The 18299-nt window shown below is 36.4% G+C and overlaps 1 protein-coding gene and 1 pseudogene across 1 annotated transcript in view; both read right to left on the bottom strand.

The window, feature by feature from the left end:
• The window catches only part of IL1RAPL1 (interleukin 1 receptor accessory protein like 1), a 391967-nt gene that overhangs the window by 201081 nt on the left and 172587 nt on the right, over positions 1 to 18299 (bottom strand). The window lies entirely within an intron of this gene.
• Positions 5024 to 5164, bottom strand: LOC112616788 (annotated as a pseudogene).

Raw genomic sequence — 18299 nt, 5'->3', positions numbered from 1 at the left:
TGTAGTCCCAGCTACTCGGGAGGCTGAGGCAGGAGAATGGCATGAACCTGGGAGGTGGAGCTTGCAGTGAGCCGAGATCATGCCACTACACTCCAGCCTGGGTGACAGAGCAAGACTCCGTCTCAAAAAAAACCCAAAAAACCAAAAAAACAAAAAACCAAAAAACTACAACAATTAGCCAGGCGTGCTGGTGGGTGCCTGTAATCCCAGCTACTCAGGAGGCTGAGACAGGAGAATGGCTTGAACCTGGGAGGCAGAGGTTCCAGTGAGCCAAGATAGTGCCATTGCACTCCAGCCTGAGCGACAAGAGTGAAACTCTGTCTCAAAAAAAAAAAAAAAAAAAGTGATATATGCTTATTTAGAATAATTCAAATAATACAATAATCTGCAAAATACAAAAATAAAGTTACCCGCCCTTACTTCTTCCCTAATTCCTGGAAATAATCATTGTTAAAAATCTGTGTATACTTCCCAATTTTCCCATATACAAACATATAGATGAACTAAGTGTATAGATCTATGTATATATTAAAGATAATTAACAACTTACATACATCTCTCCAAGTTTCATATCATGAATATCTTTCTATTTCAATATATTAGGAGATAATAATGATTGGCATTTACTGAGAGTCAAATACACACTAGGTCTTTATTACCTGCTTTCCACAAATAAATGTATTTAATCTTTATAACAGCCCTATGAGGTAGGTACAATTTCAGACAACATTTCACAGACCAGTAAAGAAAGGAACAGAGAGGTTAAAGTAACTTGTCCAAAACCATACAGTTAATAAGTGGTAGAAGTGAGATTTGATCCCATTGACTGATGCTAAAGCCTGTGATCTTAACCGCTATACTATATTATCCACATGGCATTTCATTTTATAGTTGTTTCTCACTGAAAGAACTTAAAAATAATAGAGACATTCACATCTGTCACTTTATGATGTCACTCACAGAAGATTACCATTTGTACTCTTCCTAAAGTAAACGATACATTCAGATGTTAAACACATCGTTGGCTGTCAATTATCCCTGGGGTAATTACCTGTTTCCAGATAATTTTATGTATTTAATATCTGTGGTTTAACTTACTTATTATTCAACATTTAATGAGCACTTCTTTGGACTGATAATCTTACCACAGAGTAGAAAATAATACACTACATTTTTTGTTCTCAAAGTATTGACGGGAGAGAAAACTATGTAAACAATAATTGAAAAATAATATTAGAGGTGTATTGGGAGTATGAAGAAGGGAGTAACCAACTTCAGGGTGGGTTTGTTGGGAAATATTGAAAAACTGAGGTCTTGATAAGTCACACGAGTCTTCAATAATCCTGAGCAGGTGTTGTCAGGTGGATGGGGGTAAAGGAAGGTGGGGTTGGTGGGTGTGGTCGATTCTGAAATGACTCCTCATAATCCCAACCTCCTAATAGTTGCATCTTTGTGTAATTCCAACTTGTTCAGAGTGGGCTAAACCTAGTGGCCTACACAATAGAAAATGGCAAAGATGATGGGATATCACTTTAATGATTAGGTTATGTAAGATTGTGAACTTCATCTTGCTAAAAGACTCTCTCTACTGTTGGCTTTGATGAAGCAGCTGCCATACTTATGAGGCAGCTGCCTATAGAGAAGCCGTGGTAGTAAGGAACTAAAAGAGGCCTCTGGCCAACAGCTAGTTAGGACTGAAAGCTTTGAGAAATTAAATTCTGCCAACAACCACTGAGTGAATATAGAAGCAGATCCTTCCCCAGTTGAGCCTTCAGATGAGACTGTAGTCCTGACTGACACCTTTATTGCAGTCTGTGAGACACTCTGAAGCAAAGGACCCAGCATGGCTATGCCCAGGTTTCTAACCTACAGAAACTGTGAAATAATAAATGTGTATTGTTTTAAGCCATTAAATTGGTGCTAATTTGTTATGTAACAATAGATAGCTGATGCAGTGTGTTTTATAAGCAGTGAGAATTGTGTAAAACACATGTGTCCATGCACATACACATCATGCTCATGCACATAGGTGTGAAACATCCTGCTATGCCTTGGTAGCACAGTATAGCTGAAACTTAGAGCACAAAGGTGACCGAGCTAAAGGAGGCTGGAAAGGAGGCTCAATATATGACCACAAAGGATACTTATGTCAAGTTAGTATGTTTGGACTCTAGGTAGTCTTGTATTGTTGAAGGCTGTTGTGGTTAATCATTTCTGTGTATTAAAAAACACACTTGTGAAGATGGATTATAGATGTGCAAGAATTCAGGCAGGGAGTCTTTTGGAATGGTGATAATGGACAGGTAACAGGAACATGAGTCAGGGTAGTGGGGAAAGAAGACCCAGGATAGAGTTTTGAGTAGTATTTCAGTTCACTCATCAGATTTTAATGGATGGGACTGTGAGGGAGGATAACGGCCAGCAATTTTGCTACATGACTATAAGAATTTTGGAGTCATATATTATGAAAAGTCAGTTTTGAATGATAGATAATGAGATCAATTTATCCAGGATGAATGTGAGTTATCAGTGGGAGATTTCTCCTGGTGTGCTGATACGGGCTTGAAGGTCAAGAAAAAGATCTTACCTAAAGAATATATGAAAAGCAGTAAACACACTTGAAGGAGTAGAATTTATCAGAACAGCAAGTAAAATGAAAAGCAAAGACAACGCATGACAAATCACAGGATTCAAATATGTAATGGAGGAACAAAATACAGAGGACCAGCCAAAGAGACAGCAAAGGAATAGAGAAAAAGTTGAAGAACAGAGAGGGAAGTAGGTACAGCATCTCAAGAGGACAGCTGTCAACAGTATTAAATGCTTTTGAGAAGCCATACATGATTAGCACTGCATAGTATTCACTAACTTCAGTGAGTTCAGTGATAATTTAGCTACCTTCTTATACGTTTCCTTAAAGTTGCACAATTATTTCAGCATTGTTGAAAATTCTAATACCTTAGGATTGTGATAAGACTAATCATTCTAAATGATTTCTCCCCTCCCACCCCCAGGTCATGAATATTATTATTAAGGGTCAGTTCTGGTACCAATCATTGGGCCTGGAATAAATAACGTCATTCCATGCTGGGAAATGGCCTTATTCTTCTGATAGCTTGACAAGTGTTTAATCATCCTTACACCATGCAGAGCCAGAAATAATTATTTGATTTACATGAAGTCTATAAGTGATATTAGATAACAAATAATTCTCAGTGGGAGTGAAATATGGTAGGTCTTTTAGTAGCTAAATATTATAGGTTGTCACACAAAAGGCTGTCCTTTGTTGAAACAATACCACAAAAGTTAATTTTAGTAAATCAAATTCCAAGCTGGTTATTTGAATAGAAAAGGAAGTCATTGAGATGGATTCAGGTAATTAAATGTTGGGTGAGTATATGCCTACATCAGTTTTCCATGTCGGGTAGGCCATTTATTTTTAGATGACATGAACTCAAGTACCTGTTTATTAGGAATGATGACAAATAAATAATGAAGCAAGTGCCTCTGAGAAACACCTACTCGAGTGAGGTAGTAACAATATTGAAATTATTTTATGTATTTTTGACTGATAATTAAATTAACTTTCACGAGTCCCATCATTTTACTTACCAGTCATTTAACTTGCACAGAATGTTTTGGACATGTTAAGCCAATCTACCTGGAATTACCTGATTTTAGTTAACTTATCAATCTACTCTACTATGTCATAAAACACACACTTTGATTTAGACAAGGTATCTCTCTTTTTACAGAATCTCATTTTATAAACTCCAACCTTACAGGGAATAGATTAATGATGCTAAGGAAAAATATATTGAACACATTGATAGTCTTGATTATGTCTTTTAACTCATATGTTTGAGACCATAGGGTAAAGCTAGCTGCTTGGTTTTCAGTTATTTTACTTACATAGGATAAAAGAATAAGTGGCTCAATTTTAGAGTGATTAATTTTATTAACTCTCCTCTGTACCATTTCTAAACCAACTGGAGGAAAAATTGCAATTAAGGTAGAATATCTGGGGATGTAAAATAAACTCTCAGATGTGAAAGGACCACATCACCAAGGTTACTCAGGAAAGCATTGATTTAATATTCAAATAATACATGAATGCTCATCTCCTTTCATTCAAGTATTCTCAAAGGAATTAGCACTATCGAAGGAGAATCTTACCTATTTAAGGAAGTGGATTTGATGACTTCCCTCAGTTAACTTTCTAATGTTTATCAATTCTTTTTTTTTTTTTTTTGAGACAGTCTCGCCTTGTCACCCAGGCTGGAGTGCAGTGGCGCAATCTCGGCTCACTGCAACCTCCACATTCCAGGTTCAAGGGATTCTCCTGCCTCAGCCTCCTGAGTAGCTGGGACTACAGGCGCACACCACCATGCTCTACTAATTTTTGCATTTTTAGTAGAGACAGGGTTTCACCATGTTGGCCAGGATGGTCTCTATCTCCTGACCTTGTGATCCACCTGCCTTGGCCTCCCCAAGTGCTGGGATTACAGGCGTGAGCCCCTGCGCCCGGCCTATCAAGCCTTAATCTGCAATATTTTTGATATCTAAATCCAGCAGTGTTTATTTACAATAAAAGTACATTAAAAATTTTACATCTGTGGGACCATATATATATATATATGATAGATAGACACAGATATAGGTAGTTGCATTTTTTCATGTTTTTTTGAGAGACAAGGTCTCACTCTGTTGTCCAGGCTGGAGTACAGCTGTGTGATCATAGCTCACTACAACCTGAAACTCCTGGGTTTAAGTGATCCACCTGCCTCAGCCTCCCAAGTAGATAGGACTACAGGTGTGAACCACCATACCCAGGTAATTAAAAAATAATTTGGTAGAAATGGGTCTCACTATGTTACCCAGGCTGGTCTCAAACTCCTGGCCTCAAGTGATCTTCCCGCCTCGATCTCCCAAAACACTGGGATTACAGGTTTGGGCCACCACACCCAGCATCCATTTTTCCGTATTTTTGAAGTTACATGCCTAAAAGTAAAATCACTTGTTAGAAGGCTTAATTTTTATTTGAGAACATGTATTTATGTTATTATAAAATATATGTCCTTCCTCAGGTATTATGGTACATTGTCTTTTAAATGGATAAGAACAGATACTACACTTGATCTTAGCCAAAAGGCCAAGAAGCCATTAAATTGTCTTTTAAAGGATAACTACCATATTCAGTAGTAAATTTATACATATAGTTGTTTTCCACATTGTTTTTGCAAGAACATCAGGAATTCAGTAATGATAAGCATTTATTTATTTTGGTTAGTATGTGATAATTTATTTAATGGCTGTCTCCACTGTAGACTGAACATTTTAGAAGGAATTATACCTAATTTATTTACAGCTGTATCAATATTTTGTGACCACATAGTAGGCTTTTAGTCCATATTTGTTGAAATATTAACTAGGATCTAGTTTTAGATTATCACTTGCTCTGATATAATCCACATATTCATGTTCTATTTCATATGTGTACATATATGTATATATGTGTGTATATGTATATTAATTTCAGAACAAAGCAAGCATTTGACCTTTTAATATAAAAATAACAAGAGACTAGAGTTGAGGAGATCAACTACTTTAACTCTTCATGTATAGCTTTTAGCAAACATTGGATTTCTGCTGATTCAGAGTTATTGTTTGAGAACCAATTCTCAATTTATGGATGATGCTTAGTAACCTACTCTCGATCAGCTTTTCTTATCCTTTTTTTCAATGAGATACCTGAGATAAATGGCAGGCACATATGTTTCGTTCCATGGCTATAACTGCATGAGCTAGACTGTGGCTCTAATTCTATCACTCTTCCTCATGAAAAATAGCATTTATCAGATTGTAAAAATCTTAGGGTGATGTAATAATAGAATATATCTACGTAGATTCTAATTGGTTAACAACTAAGTTGTTCACAAAAATGAACTTTAATTATTTTTACCAAATTAGAAATGCCTCATCATTACACTTGTAGGGGTATCAATACCTAAGGAGGGAAAGACCTACTGACGTAATGAAATACTGTGTATTCCTTTGAAAGTTCAAAACATGTATCCTATATGAGGCTCATAATCTTTGTTTCCTAGTTTGGCCATTAATAAATATCTGTAATGACTAACAATGATTTTTTTCTCAAAATTATACCATAGCTATTCATATTATAAATTTAACCTGAAAATTAAATATCTTTTGATACGCAACTCAATGTAAGTACTTACTCACAATTATTTGTTTCCTAAACATTGGTTCTTGATATGTAAAGTGAAAAACAGCTATGACTACAAAGTCATGGACTATTTTCTGAAGAAAAAGTGGAAAATAGGACAGAGGATACAAATATGAAGCATCTTATGTCTAATCAATTTACCATCTGCTTCTTAATGTTTCATGTTCTTGTGTTACCCAGCTTTTCTTAAAATAGAAACAAAAAGTTTTCTAAGAAGGAAAAGATAACTTCAAAGGGAAAGTGACACATAAGGGAGGCTCTTTGGGTAAGGAGATGGAGAATTGAGGTGTCACAAGGAAATAATGGAATGATTGCCTCCTCTGAGAAGATTCTGGATGTGCTCAGGAAGAAGTGCAGTTACCAGAAAACTAAACCAAGCCACCAGTGAAGGGCAGAAAAGAGAAAGTCCAACACTCCAGAGTTAAGAAGAGGGTCCATATATCAGGAAATAAGGGTCAGGATAGAAGCCCAGTGGCTTTGGAGATTAGAAGATTCCACATACCCCCACATAAAAGAGTTAGAAGGAACACTCACTATTCCCAAATAGCTTTCAAGAGACTGGAACATCATAGGGTCTCTGCCACTACATAGAATTTTCCAAATTAATATTAGCACATGATGTTTTCTGTTAACCACGACACTTCCTAAACATTGTATTGAATGGTTTTAACAAAGAAAGTCTGGCTATCTGAGAGCTGCATAAAGTTTGAAACCAAGTGATCCCTTCTGATTGAAATTTTATTGGTGGTGGTGGTGCTGATGTCTTGTTTTGTTTGTTTTCTTTCATCATGGACATTTACAACACAAAAGATTGTATATAGTATGCATGATTTGGAGGCTTCAGTGAGAGCATTTTAATTTTTAAAATTACTGAACTTTTCAACATAAAAATTGCTTATTTAACTCATACCTCATTTCAAAGGGAGTTTATATAATTTATGTGAAAGGAATACATTTAGACCAATCATTATTCAAACAGCTTAAGAATATTTAGAATAAATGATTTCTTTTGTCTATATAATGTTTATATAATGTTTCAGTTCCATACTACACTTTAAAAATGGTGACAAAAATTTAAAGCCAATATATTTCATTGGCAGCTTAAGTTGTACTTTGACCTGGCTAGGGAGTCAGTATAATGCTAAGAGTAAGTTTAACAATATCCTCTAATGGATCCCACAAAATAGGCCCAAATCCTATTTGATGGCCTACAAGGCGACTCCTAGTCTGGGCTCCATCTCCCTTTACAATTTCATTGCAATGCTGCTTCTTGCTTGCCCTCCAATTTAGCAACTCAAACTTTGGGTAATTTCCCATCAATTTATTCTCCCTTTCATTTCCTCCTAATTTTGCTCACTATATGTCCTTTGTTTAAATTCTCTTTCTATTCTTTCTTTAAATGATGAAGTCATCTTTATATTTTAGATTTTAACAAAAATATCAATTTGTCTCCAGACTTTTCTTAAATGACTCTGAAGGAAAACAGAAAGGCAGTATGGCCTGGGGGCCAAAAACCTAGGTTTTGAACCCATATTTCCTGAGTTAAAATCTTAGCTCCACTGCCAACTAGCCCCATGGGGCTTTGGATAAGATGCATTATATCTTAGAGTCTAAAAATATGGAAGTAATATCCATTCCCTCTCACTCTGTTAGTACGTTTAAAGCACTTAAAGGAGAATGTGACCCACAGTAATTATTCAGTTAAGATTAGCTGTGATAATTATTACTTCCCAAAGAAAAATTAATGGCATCATCAACTGTGTCTCCATATACTAATTGCATAGCTCTACTATTGTACATTTTATTGGATTAGAGTTCAGTATGTTCATCCAGCCTTCTTACTAGGTTTAAATTCTATTGTGTGTTTCCAGAAAGTTTTTGGGACCTGGAAAATGATGATCAAATGTGCTTTTCGAATGATCTGTCCATTATACTAGTTGCCATCAATGATGTCTTTTTATGGAAAAAAGGAAAAAGGATATCTTCATGAAGGTTGGAGGCATTCACCACATACTCTGGAATATACTTGGCATTATGAACAGTGAAACTAATGGCATGTAATCTACACATTCTGTTACAGTTGTTGTTTCTGGCTTCAGAAGCGTCCCAACAGCACATGACAGTAATGAAATCATGGAGGTAGTAGAGACAAGAATTAGTCTTTAGTAATCATATCTTAATATGTTAAATTGTAAAATCTAACATTAAAATATCCATGAAGTCTCTTAAGATTAGGGGGAAAAAACCAAGCTCTGTAGTACTAGCATTTGAAATGGCCTAATTTGTTTTGTAAGTTGCCGCATCTGCCAGTGAAGTCAAATGTGGAGATGAAGGCTTGCAATAAGATAACTAGTCACAATTGCTCTTATAAATGTCTCCTATATCATACAAAATAGCTTGTAAAATATCATACAAAATATCATACAAAATAGCTTACTCTTATAAATGTCTCCTGTATCATACAAAATAGCTTATGAATTGATTTAATTTACTATTTTTTCTTAAAGCCACTTTTTCCTCTTTTTTACAATTAGAAGTGATTAAGAAAGTATTGGGAAGACCAAAGCATTTCTATACTTTTCATCCATTTAGTTCCAATTTCCAAAAGATAACCTAGACCTCAAGGGACAGATGGCTCTCCAAAAATCTGTTTACGTGGAATTTGTGTTGAAATGAAGTCATTTCAGGATGACTCCATTGTAACTTCGTAGTCTTCCTAATGAGCTGGCACACTGCACAAGGGAGATAGCTGCTAGAAAGCTCAGGGTGTTCAATAAGAGCCCTCTTGATAAATAAATAAATACGCATTATTTATGCCATCATGGACACGCCAATGGAAAAATCGTATTTTCAATTTTATTGGCAAAGTATTTGGAATTTACTTTTAATTGGCATGAAATATTATTGTTGTATAAAACATTTATATTCACCATAACAACATATTTATCATATCAGACTCACATCTAATTAAGGCTGTCTCGGCTTCGGAAATTCACAATGGAGTAAGAGCAAAGAGCGCATAGCCATCCAAACAGCCCAGTAGCCAGAGCCATCAAGCTGTTCGAGTCCCTTCATCACCTCTCAATTCTGAAACAGCTACATAATTAAAGCCAATATTATGTGCTTGATTATCCAGTGGGTTCTATCCTGAATTACCTCAATTCAGTTCAGCCTTTATGTGTGGAGTCTGATCATATGGCTATTTCAACCATTATTTATTGAGGGCCTATTATGTTTCACTTGCTGGCCTGGTGCTTTGGCTATAATCACTGGAAAAGATCAGCCTAATAGTTTACTGTTGTTTTTTTAAATATAGGGTTTCATGATTAGTAAAGTATGAGCTTTCAGCTGGGTGCAGCAGCTCACGCCTGTAATTCCAGCACTTTGGAAGGCCAAGACTGGTAGACCACTTGAGGCCAGTAGTTCAAGACCAGCCTGGCCAACAGGGCAAAACCCCATCTCTATAAAAAATACAAAAATTAGCCAGGCATGGTGGCACATGCCTGTAATGCCAGCTACTTAGGAGGCTGAGGCATGAGAATCACTTGAACTCAGGAGTCAGAGGTTGCAATGAGCTGAGATCGTGCCACTGCACTCCAGTCTAGGTGACAGAGTGAGAATTTGTCTCAAAAAAAAAAAAAAAAAATGAGCTTTTTCCTGGACTGTCTGCTACTAAATGTTTCACAAAGAGAGTCATTCAATATATTATCAAATATCTTATGAAACCTCAAAACACCCAGGAATATTTTTTGGTAATTCTTTGGCTTCTGTTCCTTACAAGTTTTGAATTCCTTTACAGCAACTTGCTTCACACATACGCATAGAGAAAAATTCTTTTTCTTGCAAAGAAATGACTCATTCAGAAAATTATTCATTAAATTATGCTTATTATCAAATTTCTAAGTTATTTCCTTATAATAAAATTATTTCCCTAAATGATACATTTTGCTAATGTATTAATATTTCAAAAGATTTTTCTGCACTTAGCCAAAAATTCTTAAAATTTATTATTATAATTTCTCAGCAAATTATTACAGTTTGAAGAATAGAAGCATTTTAACAGTATGCTATTTAGAAATTTACATACTGCTAGTTAATTCCACAAGTGCCAAAATATGCCACCATTATTAATATTTCTCTTATTTGAGGAACTCAGATTACAAAGATAAAACGTGAATTAAGAAACATAAAATTGTCTCTTGACAATTGTACTAATATGATGTAAAATAATAAGCTAGGAATTTTGATGTCTAAAAATAATGTTTATCTTAGCAATGACTGTGTATGTATAGAAAAAAATCATGAAGAACATGGCAGTTTTAAGTGCAGAGAACGAAAATAACTTGATAGTGACCATATGTATAGAAAAAAATCATGAAGAACATGGCAGTTTTACATGCGGAGAATGAAAATAACTTGATAGTGACCAAAACCTACATTGGTATGGTAGACAGCAGAGACTCGACTTTAAAGCACACATTTTAAATGAGGTCTATATTCCTCATCAGCAGTATACTTTTATATATAGGAGTGAAGGCCAAAGCTATTTAAAAATTAAAGAATAGGGCTGGGTATGTTGGCTCATGCCTGTAATCCCAGTACTTTGGGAGGCCGAGGTGGGTGGATCACCTGAGGTCAGGAGTTCGAGACCAGCCTGGCCAACATGGTGAAACCCCGTCTCTACTAAAAATACAAAAATTAGACGGGCGGGTTGGTGGGTGCCTGTAATCCCAGCTACTTGGGAGGCTGAGACAGAAGAATCGCTTGAACCCAGGAGGCAGAGGTTGCAGTGAGCCAAGACTGAGCCATTGCACTCCAGCCTGGGCAAGAAGAGCTAAACTCCATCTCACACACACACACACAAAATAAATAAAATTAAATTAAGGAATAAAGAGAAGGGTCATTTTTGCCCCTGCAAAGACTGGATACTTCTTGTCTTACCTTCCTGAATTTATTACTGTCATGTACTCTTGAGACACTTCTAAACATGCTTACTCTCAGATGTCACACCCAGAATTCCCTTTATGATAATGATTTTCAGAAAATAAGATGACTTTCAGGGGATTGGACTTGGAGGAGTTAATGTATTCCTAGCATTTAGCATTTGTGATATTTAATGATAGCACCCTATTTATCATGAGGAATTTTCTGCAGCCAAGAATCCATCACCGAATACTTACCCTATGCTGTTAAGGTTTTTAAAAGGAAATGGATTCAATATCATTCTCTATTTAGTCTCCTTCATATGAATGGTAGAGTCATGATGCTCTCGTCTTTAGCTCTATTTAAGAATTTAATGACATCTCATGGTAATTCTAATGTGATAATTTCTGGCTTTCTTTTCCTACTAGAGATTTCCCTAATAACATCTATATTTTTATAGTTACTTTGATTTCTGGTCAATAATTTCAAATTTCATGCTAACTTTATTCTGTTGCATTGGTTTGCACCTCAATGACCATTGTATTCCCCATTTTCAATTTATTTCTATCACAAATTATTTCTTTCAAGAAATATTGTCAGATTTGAAAATTTTAAAAAATGAGTCATTTTTAATCACTGAATATGTTGAGGCAAAGCAGCTTTTATTTATTATATAATTGAAATTACTTACATGATTAAGCTTTGCTGAGTTGAAGAAATCTGCACTGGCCAATTCAATCAGCCTGACCAGAAATGGTGAAAAACTGAACAGTGAATCAATCACACATGTACTTTTTTCTAGCTTCTTAGTTCAACTATGATTTTATAAATGATAATTACCCAGCAAATATAAACATGAATCAAGGAATATTTTCTAAATGTTATAGTTAAAACAAAGGAGATCCTTAAGGTGTTCACTTTGAAAGTGGACCAAAATATAAAAACAATTGTAAATAGGGACAAAGGCTTAGAGGTATGCAGAGAGAGTAATGGCAGATAATTCTATTCTAAGTTGCTATTTTCACATCCATTTACGCCTGGTCTTTGTAGTTCTTTTTCCTTCTAGAATGGATGCAAATTATTTAAAGGGTCTTTGGACTTTTTTGCATCATACTTAACAACATTGTCACAAGGAGAAAAAGAAACAATAGCACTCCTCCAAAACATCATCCTGAGTTTCAACAGAAAACATACAAGAAGTGTTATTGCTTGCTTAAGCTAATACCCATACATTTTTTCTAATTAGTGAAGGTTATACTCCGGTTCAGCTTATTGCAAACAAACTCAATTGTTGGAAAAATCAATAATGCTGAACAACAACAAAAAATACTAAGGCAGTGATAGCGCTGCTTGATGACAGAATGTATGGAATGTCTGTGCTTACAATGTTGTTCATTCATTCATGTATTTGCAGTAATGAGAAAAGCTCTATTACCTTTCAGAAACAAGAACTTAAGCACTGGTTCCTTCTTCCTCAGTGTACTATTTGTATGTGTGTGCTTGTAGGCAATCTGCTCCAATGGAAAATTAATGCTAACCTCATATAATAGCATGAAGGCAAGCTAGGTATTACGAACAAAGTTAAAAAGAGAAAGACCTTGTCTGGGTGCAGTGGCTCATGCCTGTAATCCTAGCACTTTGGGAGGCCAAGACAGAAAGATCACGAGGTCAGGAGATAGAGACCATTCTGGCCAACATGGTGAAACCCCATCTCTACTAAAAATACAAAAATTAGCTGGGCATGGTGGTGTGTGCCTGTAATCCCAGCTACTTGGGAGGCTGAGGAGGAGAATCACTAGAACTAGGGAGTCGGAGGTTGCAGTGAGCTGAGATCATGCCACTGCACTCCAGCCTGGTGACAGAGCGAGGCTCTGTCTCAAAAAAATAAAAATGAAAAAAGAGAAAGACCTTTTATCTCATCAATTGCTTTTCCTAAAGTAAATTACATTAGAAGACAGCATTATATTTGCCCATAGTTTAATATTAAGAAGCTTCTACTTGCAAAGTTGACCAAAAACATAATAATGATTGTAGTACTCTTTTATGACCCCAAACACATTACGAAGCATTGTGTGTATAGATATGATTTATATATAAATTTATTATATATAATATAGAACTTTGTGATATATTAATTATATGTAAAATTTTTAATTATAAGAGTTTCATGTATAATTTAAACTAATAAACATGCATTTATGTTAATATACATTATATTAATATGTAATATGTAAATAGTATATAAACACATATCATATTAGTTTATATTATCTTCAATACTGTCATATTATATAAGTATTAATTATATATGCCATATATAAATGTATTTATAAAATTATCATGTATAAGTGCCATTTTTACACACTTTCTTTTCTTTAAATTTTTTTTATTTTTTTTATTATTATACTTTCAGTTCTAGGGTACATGTGCATAACGTGCAGGTTTGTTACATATGTATACTTGTGCCATGTTGCTGTGCTGCACCCATCAACTCGTCAGCACCCATCAACTCGTCATTTACATCAGGTATAACTCCCAATGCAATCCCTCCCCCCTCCCCCCTCCCCATGATAGGCCCCGGTGTGTGATGTTCCCCTTCCCGAGTCCAAGTGATCTCATTGTTCAGTTCCCACCTATGAGTGAGAACATGCGGTGTTTGGTTTTCTGTTCTTGTGATAGTTTGCTAAGAATGATGGTTTCCACCTGCATCCATGTCCCTACAAAGGACACAAACTCATCCTTTTTTATGGCTGCATAGTATTCCATGGTGTATATGTGCCACATTTTCTTAATCCAGTCTGTCACTGATGGACATTTGGGTTGATTCCAAGTCTTTGCTATTGTGAATAGTGCCGCAATAAACATACATGTGCATGTGTCTTTATAGCAGCATGATTTATAATCCTTTGGGTATATACCCAGTAATGAGATGGCTGGGTCATATGGTACATCTAGTTCTAGATCCTTGAAGAATCGCCATACTGCTTTCCATAATGGTTGAACTAGTTTACAATCCCACCAACAGTGTAAAAGTGTTCCTATTTCTCCACATCCTCTCCAGCACCTGTTGTTTCCTGACTTTTTAATGATCGCCATTCTAACTGGTGTGAGATGGTATCTCATTGTGGTTTTGATTTGCATTTCTCTGATGGCCAGTGATGATGAGCATTTTTTCATGTGTCTGTTGGCTGTATGAATGTCTTCTTTTGAGAAATGTCTATTCATATCCTTTGCCCACTTTTTGATGGGGTTGTTTGTTTTTTTCTTGTAAATTTGTTGGAGTTCTTTGTAGGTTCTGGATATTAGCCCTTTGTCAGATGAGTAGATTGCAAAAATTTTCTTCCATTCTGTAGGTTGCCTGTTCACTCTGATGGTAGTTTCTTTTGCAGTGCAGAAGCTCTTTAGTTTAATGAGATCCCATTTGTCAATTTTGGCTTTTGCTGCCGTTGCTTTTGGTGTTTTAGACATGAAGTCTTTGCCCATGCCTATGTCCTGAATGGTACTACCTAGGTTTTCCTCTAGTGTTTTTATGGTATTAGGTCTAACATTTAAGTCTCTAATCCATCTTGAATTAATTTTCGTATAAAGAGTAAGGAAAGGATCCAGTTTCAGCTTTCTACTTATGGCTAGCCAATTTTCCCAGCACCATTTATTAAATAGGGAATCCTTTCCCCATTTCTTGTTTCTCTCAGGTTTGTCAAAGATCAGATGGCTGTAGATGTGTGGTATTATTTCTGAGGACTCTGTTCTGTTCCATTGGTCTGTATCTCTGTTTTGGTACCAGTACCATGCTGTTTTGGTTACTGTAGCCTTGTAGTATAGTTTGAAGTCAGGTAGTGTGATGCCTCCAGCTTTGTTCTTTTGACTTAGGATTGTCTTGGAGATGCGGGCCCTTTTTTGGTTCCATATGAACTTTAAAGCAGTTTTTTCCAATTCTGCGAAGAAACTTGTTGGTAGCTTGATGGGGATGGCATTGAATCTATAAATAACCTTGGGCAGTATGGCCATTTTCACGATATTGATTCTTCCTATCCATGAGCATGGCATGTTCTTCCATTTGTTTGTGTCCTCTTTTATTTCACTGAGCAGTGGTTTGTAGTTCTTGAAGAGGTCCTTTACATCCCTTGTAAGTTGGATTCCTAGGTATTTTATTCTCTTTGAAGCAATTGTGAATGGAAGTTCATTCCTGATTTGGCTCTCTGTTTGTCTGTTACTGGTGTATAAGAATGCTTGTGATTTTTGCACATTAATTTTGTATCCTGAGACTTTGCTGAAGTTGCTTATCAGCTTAAGGAGATTTTGGGCTGAGACAATGGGATTTTCTAAAGATACAATCATGTCATCTGCAAAGAGGGACAATTTGACTTCTTCTTTTCCTAACTGAATACCCTTGATTTCTTTCTCTTGCCTGATTGCCCTAGCCAGAACTTCCAACACTATGTTGAATAGGAGTGGTGAGAGAGGGCATCCCTGTCTTGTGCCAGTTTTCAAAGGGAATTTTTCCAGTTTTTGCCCATTCGGTATGATATTGGCTGTGGGTTTGTCATAAATAGCTCTTATTATTTTGAGGTACGTTCCATCAATACCGAATTTATTGAGCGTTTTTAGCATGAAGGGCTGTTGAATTTTGTCAAAAGCCTTTTCTGCATCTATTGAGATAATCATGTGGTTCTTGTCTTTGGTTCTGTTTATATGCTGGATTATGTTTATTGATTTGCGAATGTTGAACCAGCCTTGCATCCCAGGGATGAAGCCCACTTGATCATGGTGGATAAGCTTTTTGATGTGCTGCTGAATCCGGTTTGCCAGTATTTTATTGAGGATTTTTGCATCGATGTTCATCAGGGATATTGGTCTAAAATTCTCTTTTTTTGTTGTGTCTCTGCCAGGCTTTGGTATCAGGATGATGTTGGCCTCATAAAATGAGTTAGGGAGGATTCCCTCTTTTTCTATTGATTGGAATAGTTTCAGAAGGAATGGTACCAGCTCCTCCTTGTACCTCTGGTAGAATTCAGCTGTGAATCCATCTGATCCTGGACTTTTTTCCGTTGGTAGGCTATTAATTATTGCCTCAATTTCAGAGCCTGCTATTGGTCTATTCAACTTCTTCCTGGTTTAGTCTTGGAAGAGTGTACGTGTCCAGGAAACTATCCATTTCTTCTAGATTTTCTAGTTTATTTGTGTAGAGGTGTTTATAGTATTCTCTGATGGTAGTTTGTATTTCTGTGGGGTCGGTGGTGATATCCCCTTTATCATTTTTTATTGCGTGTATTTGATTCTTCTCTCTTTTCTTCTTTATTAGTCTTGCTAGCGGTCTTTCAATTTTGTTGATGTTTTCAAAAAACCAACTCCTGGATTCATTGATTTTTTGGAGGGATTTTGTGTCTCCATCTCCTTCAGTTCTGCTCTGATCTTAGTTATTTCTTGCCTTCTGCTAGGTTTTGAATGTGTTTGCTCTTGCTTCTCTAGTTCTTTTAATTGTGATGTTAGAGTGTCAATTTTAGATCTTTCGAGCTTTCTCTTGTGGGCATTTAGTGCTATAAATTTCCCTCTACACACTGCTTTAAATGTGTCCCAGAGATTCTGGTATGTTGTATGTTTGTTGTCATTGGTTTCAAAGAACACCTTTATTTCTGCCTTCATTTCGTTATGTACCCAGTAGTCATTCAGGAGCAGGTTGTTCAGTTTCCATGTAGTTGAGCGGTTTCGATTGAGTTTCTTAGTCCTGAGTTCTAGTTTGATTGCACTGTGGTCTGAGAGACAGTTTGTTACAATTTCTGTTCTTGTACATTTGCTGAGGAGTGCTTTACTTCCAATTATGTGGTCAATTTTGGAATAAGTGCGATGTGGTGCTGAGAAGAATGTATATTCTGTTGATTTGGGGTGGAGAGTTCTATAGATGTCTATTAGGTCTGCTTGCTGCAGAGCTGAGTTCAATTCCTGGGTATCCTTGTTAACTTTCTGTCTCGTTGATCTGTCTAATGTTGACAGTGGAGTGTTGAAGTCTCCCATTATTATTGTATGGGAGTCTAAGTCTCTTTGTAAGTCTCTAAGGACTTGCTTTATGAATCTGGGTGCTCCTGTATTGGGTGCATATATATTTAGGATAGTTAGCTCTTCCTGTTGAATTGATCCTTTTACCATTATGCAATGGCCTTCTTTGTCTCTTTTGATCTTTGATGGTTTAAAGTCTGTTTTATCAGAGACTAGTATTGCAACCCCTGCTTTTCTTTGTTCTCCATTTGCTTGATAATCTTCCTCCATCCCTTTATTTTGAGCCTATGTATGTCTCTGCATGTGAGATGGGTCTCCTGAATACAGCAGACTGATGGGTCTTGACTCTTTATCCAGTTTGCCAGTCTGTGTCTTTTAATTGGAGCATTTAGTCCATTTACTTTTAAGGTTAAGATTGTTATGTGTGAACTTGATCCTGCCATTATGATATTAACTGGTTATTTTGCTCGTTAGTTGATGCAGTTTCTTCCTAGCCTCGATGGTCTTTACATTTTGGCATGTTTTTGCAATGGCTGGTACCGGTTGTTCCTTTCCATGTTTAGTGCTTCCTTCAGGGTCTCTTGTAAGGCAGGCCTAGTGGTGACAAAATCTCTAAGCATTTGCTTATCTGTAAAGGATTTTATTTCTCCTTCACTTATGAAACTTAGTTTGGCTGGATATGAAATTCTGGGTTGAAAATTCTTTTCTTTAAGAATGTTGAATATTGGCCCCCACTCTCTTCTGGCTTGTAGAGTTTCTGCCGAGAGATCTGCTGTGAGTCTGATGGGCTTCCCTTTGTGGGTAACCCCACCTTTCTCTCTGGCTGCCCTTAAGATTTTTTCCTTCATTTCAACTTTGGTGAATCTGGCAATTATGTGTCTTGGAGTTGCTCTTCTCGAGGAGTATCTTTGTGGCGTTCTCTGTATTTCCTGGATTTGAATGTTGGCCTGCCCTACTAGGTTGGGGAAGTTCTCCTGGATGATATCCTGAAGAGTGTTTTCCAACTTGGTTCCATTTTCCCCCTCACTTTCAGGCACCCCAATCAGACGTAGATTTGGTCTTTTTACATAATCCCATACTTCTTGCAGGCTTTGTTCATTTCTTTTTCTTCTTTTTTCTTTTGGTTTCTCTTCTC

This window comes from Theropithecus gelada, chromosome X, assembly GCF_003255815.1.
Source record: "Theropithecus gelada isolate Dixy chromosome X, Tgel_1.0, whole genome shotgun sequence".
In the NCBI taxonomy this organism is placed as follows: domain Eukaryota; kingdom Metazoa; phylum Chordata; class Mammalia; order Primates; family Cercopithecidae; genus Theropithecus; species Theropithecus gelada.
This window is presented reverse-complemented; position numbering and strand designations above follow the sequence as displayed.